Source organism: Papilio polytes, unplaced genomic scaffold (genome assembly GCF_000836215.1).
Source record: "Papilio polytes unplaced genomic scaffold, Ppol_1.0 DF821400.1, whole genome shotgun sequence".
NCBI classification, from domain to species: domain Eukaryota; kingdom Metazoa; phylum Arthropoda; class Insecta; order Lepidoptera; family Papilionidae; genus Papilio; species Papilio polytes.
The window spans coordinates 592257-598256 of NW_013527804.1; positions in this window are offsets into that span (position 1 = coordinate 592257).

A 6000-nucleotide genomic window follows, 5' to 3' on the forward strand; every position below is an offset into this window, starting at 1 on the left:
AGGAAACTGTTCCTAGAAGTCTTCTACTTCCAACATAGTTTTAAATTTTATTCCGTAACATGAAGTTTAGAATTTAATTTAAAAAGAGAACAAATTAATGTTAAACATGACATTATAAATTAGATTCCTTAGAAATACGATCGTAAACCCATCAGTACAAAGCTTTGCAAAAGGATTCCTAGTAAAGAAACATCTAGGAAACAATTGAATGGATTTAATCCATTTTAATCCATTTGCAGTTCGCACTTCGCTGTGACGCCATGGATTAATTGGATTCCATCAACGTTGTTCAAAGTCTTTTCATTGGCTGTTTTAATTAGCGTTGACGTTCAATTGTTTCTTTTATTTACATGTTAAATGGTTTAAATAATATGGCATTTTAGGTCCTTATCGTGATATTGTGACTGTTTTTAAGTGAATAAAAGGGACGAGTATATGATTAGAAATATTTTAAAACAAAAGAAAATCGAGAAGTACTCGAAACGTAAAAACTAGATGGCGTTATCTTAATTTTGATGTCTTTTTATCTTTTATTACCATACTAGCTGTTGCCTGTGATTTCGCCCGCGTGAAACTATTAAAAAATAGCCTATGTTACTCGTGGATAATGTAGCTTTCAAATACAGTCAAACCTCCTATAACGTTGATAACACGGTATAACAAGTTGCAGAGTAAAAAATCGTTACAATGTGATTCTCCTTTTCTTATTTTTAATAAATATTCGCGTTATAAAGGGGAATTAGCGCGTTATATGGAGATACATATAGCGTTATAGGGAGTCTATCGTTATCTTTGAACCCACGAACATATTCAAATGTTGTCCAATCAACATTATTATAACAAGGCGTAAAAACTTTTCCATACATTTCTCAGATCTTGCATGTCGGCTTGTGTAGCTCGTTAGTACTATAGTATAGACTTGAGTACTATTAACAGGTCCTAGAAAAGGATATACATAGCCGATTACACAGGTGATATTATAAGAACTAATTAGGTTTTTGTGCAAGCAAGATGTAAGGTGTGTGTGGTACAAGTTTAATTGTTGAACTGTAGTTAATTGTTGATTAGGGAGACCCTTAGTGATGATTAAGTGAAGGGGCTAAATATTATCACTTTGAGTGAGGATTGCAAAATAATGATATGAGAAAATCTGAAGCGGAAAAATATGTAGTTGTGTGTTTTGATATTTGTATGTATATTTTCGTTTTATCTTATTGTGTTACTAGCTTTCGCCCGCGACTCCGTCCACTTGGAGTTAAACAAAACAAAAGCAAGTATCCTATATGTTCTACCAGACTATCCTCTACATCTATACCAAATTTCATGGAAATCCGTTAACCCGTTTAAGCTACAAACATCTAAACTCCATCTACACGGAACATTTATAGAAGCCAGTGGAATCCAACTTTTACTTAAGAAAAATCACAATATCGTCAAATCTATACTATTATAATAAAGCGTAAACACACACTTCTTTATTGCCTAAGATGTCAGCAATTACAGCATATTTTTGTATAATTATTTTTTTTTATAAAAAGCAGTACACTTACGTCATGCTTTAGGCTATATATTTTCACGCCATTAAACTTGGGGGTAAATGTTTTGGATAAAAACCCTTACGGCGGAAAGATACCATAAGTTGCTGCCAACATCATGGTTGTCAAGGCTTGTCAAGGTTGGTCATGTCATGTCATTTTGACATGTAAACAAATAAAATAAAATTTTCATAATTTCATGCGGATGAAGCCGCACGGGAATAGCTAGTTTACAATATGTTGCAAATGTACTTATCTAAACAAGTATTCGCTATTACGACTAAATCGCTCTCCGTTTCTAACTTAATCCACATTTAAGCACGCTAAGTTAAGCAGCCTCCAGCACGTGCCGTGCGCCAGGTGCAGCGCGTGCCGCCACTTAAGGCGAAGCTTCTCTCCTTAAGGCGAAGCTAGTATTACAGGAAATGTGGTATTCTCGCAGACGATAATAATTATTCCGGAATGGAACTACTAAAACGGAAAGAAAGGTTTTCTTTGGTTTAGTTAAGTTTTTTAAGTAGTAACTAGAAATGTTGTTACTGGTTTATATCAGTGATGTTTTGTTAACTTTAAATGTTAAAAAAAATATTACTAGATACATCCAGAAATGTAATTTCTTGATGATTTTGTAATAATTTAGTAAACACTTGTATATACTCGATTGCCTGAAATAAATACGAAAATAAGGGTTGTAAAATTTTTAGAAATCATGACGTAAAAATTATTTGAAATTTCACCTAGTTATATTATAATCTTACTAGTATTATAAATAAGAATGTTTGGATGGATGGATGTTTGTTAGAGTTTGAAGCCTTAAATCTAGATTTAATTTGACATATATTTAGGACATAGTCTCGATAGACAATTTACTAAGCTTTTTTATAAAGCGCGGATGGAGCCGCGGGCGAAAGCTATAAGCTATTAACTCAAAATAAACTTGTTACTATGAAAATACAAAATAACTGTAAATACTCCTTATACAAGAATGTTGACCTTTATCGTGCATATTTCACGTTAATAGTAACTATTTATCTTAAAAAAACCATAGCTTCAATAATGCCAAGGGCACAGGTGGGTAGTTCACAAAAGGAATATTTTTTTGTCTACCGCCACCTGCCAGCAAGGTGCAAACGGTCACCTGTTCTCTAAATGTTCAATAGATCCAATTATTGGTTCATTTGTAATTCAAATTCATAGACTTTAAATCGAGAAATGCTTTGGTAGCACATTAATCTACTATCAGATATTGTCATCTCTCTTACACTGAAAGAAAAAAACAAAGATAGCAACATTTTATGCAATGGCGAAAACAAAACACGATCTTTAGATCGTCTTTAAACACAACAAAACGCATTTTAGGATTCTGTTGATCCTGCCTACTCTTCTATGTTAACAGCTTGAAGATTTTCTATATCTAGTTTTTTACTAATACCCTACAAATATAGTTTCAGTATCTGTTTGTCTCTTTAAATCAATGCTCTATATATCGACACAAGTACCAGGCGAGCAGAATCTATTAGGAGATGTTCTCGTAGTTACGATTGCAGCTGTCGTTTACAAGACATACCTCGTTATATCTGACAATAGTATCTGGATATTGTTTATTTACTTGTTTTATAAAGAAAGTATAAAACTAACACTAAATTGTATTACTATTATTCTAGGTGATGGTAGAGTAATAAAAAAAAGACCCGCTATAAAATAATTTTGTGCAAAAATACTGATCGAATAACTTAATAAGTTAAGCTCAGAGCGCGCCACACCTTTGTCTAAACTGTCCCACATCTGTTGTGCGATTGTCGATTGTTTCGCAGCCTTCAACTCTTTAGTTCCACAACTAAAAATCGAGTAGTGTGCGCACCTCTATAACTGGTGAATGAGACATACACACGTGAAAGATTACCCTCCTGTCGGGCAATAACAGAAGAAACTGATCTAATTTAGGATAATGACAGAATACTATTAATTACATATTGAAAATTAACTCCATTCTAGGTTATAAATACCATCTGTTTACTTCACTATAACTCGAATATTGTGGTCCTTTTTAATTATGGACAACAATTCAAAGGATAAAAAAAATCAAAGCGTTCAACCAGGGATCAATGGACTCGGAAATTGTTGATATTGTTGTTTTGAAAGGGAACAAGACAATGGTAAAAGAAACCTTTTGCGATCCGGTCACGAATAACGAAACGCAAGGAATTACTTTTAAAAAAAGAAAAAAGGAAATAATTATGGACGCAAATTTTTTGTATTGATGGACTCTTATTGTAAATGTAAAGTCGATGTATAGCTACTAACCCGCCCGTGACTTTGTACTCTTGGAATTTAAAAAAAATACTTTAGTCTATGTGTTGTTTCAGACTATGCTCTACATTTGTGACAAATTTCATCTAGATCCGTTAAGTCTTATTGGAGTTATGACGTAAGAAACATCCATCCAAACTTTTTTTATTATAACTATAATATATGGTGTTAGTTATGTTTCGATAAAGAGTAAGCGGATAACTCAAATACGGTCATAGCCTGGGATTTGATCTCAAGCAAATTCAGGTCTTCTTCACAAGCACAGGTTGCACAGATTTGTTTTCTTGATCGAAATAAATAAAGTGAATATAGTAGAGAAAACATTTTTATTTCATAACCACAAAACAACTGATGCAAATCGAAAATAGAAGAAATATGTCGATTTAATGTACATTTTGTCGAGAAACGATACGGGATACGAAAAACGTTGAAAATTGAATTCCAGCAAAGCGCGTCTCTGGTCAACATTCTGAAGACATTGCAACTATCGTAAATTTAAAATGGAAATACGGAATTTATATTTTCAAATCGGATTTATACCAAATTATTACGGTATGAATATGATAACTGTAGGAAGTAATAAGTACATTAAATTATAAAGAATATTGGAAGACATAAATAAATTGCGTGAAATGAAGGAAAACAGAAGACTGGTAAAGGCTTAATTAGTCACCTTTTCTTCCCTTATCTTATAAGGGTAGGATGGAAAGAGAAAGCGGATTTTACAGAGAAGGGTATTCTCTTTTGGTGCGTTCCCTTCGTCAAACGCATCTTAATTAATGTTTACGCGTTACTTTCAAACTGTAATCTATATCTTTTCTTTCGAACTTTCACATTTATAATTTCAGTACGATCTTATTTTTTACTTTATTAATAAAAAATATGATTAACGAAGTGTAGTGTCGCCATATTTAACAGTATCGTAATGATCGAATACCTGAAGTAACTAAGCATAAATTGCTTCGTAACAACTTCCCTACTCAGCATAAAAACATTGAAGCGAGCTTGAGACGGTTCATACTTTTTATTGGATCTCTATAAGGTAAAAGGTATTTGTAATTATTTGTTATTTTAAATTTTATTGTAAAGCTAATTTACTTTGATATTAAAAGGGATTTCTATATTAAATCTATACTAATGTTATAAAGATTTTTTTTTTTATAACATAAGGTGTCAAACGAGCAAACGGCCACCTGAAATCGCCAAAATGGAGAAGTGAGTGCTGCCCATAGACATCCGCAATTGCAGATGCGTTGCCTACCCTTATCAGACGGAGGAGGAGACACACATAAAGAGGATATTTCCCCTTCTTATGCATCTCCTCCACTGTCAAATCCACTTCCTCTTCCCATCCGCTTTTTATAAGAAAAGGGTGGTAAAGAGAAAGGGACTTAAATTAGGCCTCCGGCACCACAGTCATCAGACGAAACACGGAATTGTTTCCATTTCACGCCTGTCTTCTGTGTGGTCGAGGTATTACACCGGGCGTGCCGGCCCTGCAGTGCTAAGATGTTAAAGCGGGCACTACCACTGTTAAATGTATATGTATTTACTGTAATAACTCAAAAACTACTAGGCCGATTTCAAAAATTCTTTTACCATTATAAGACGATTTATCTGTATATTTTTTGTTTTAATTTCACGAGGACGAAGTCGCGAGCAACAGCTTGTATTCATATATTGAGAATTGATTATTTACTTTTCGCAATAGTGACCATACAAGTTGCCAAAATGAGGCCACGCCCGAGTCGATAGTGGGAATTGGCCCTTAGATTTTTATAGCAATTGGTCGCGTTTATTAATAAATTACCTTTCGCCCGCGACTGCGTTCGGAATTAAAAAATGGTAGCCTATGTGTTCTTCCAGACTATGTTCTATACCTGTGCTTCGTCTCAAATCGAGATCTATTCAGCAGTTTAGGCTACAAACTGTAACAAATATTCACTCATCTAAACTTTCTTATTAATAATATTAATAAGATTTACTTATACTCTACTTTTCTTTTAACTTAATAAGTGTTTTATAAATTTGTATAGATATTTTGTACAGTTGCTTGATTTGTGTTCATCATCATCATCATCACCAGCTCACTATACGTCCCCACTGAGGGGCTCGGAGCCTACCCTAATACGGGGTGACTAGGCCATAGTCAACC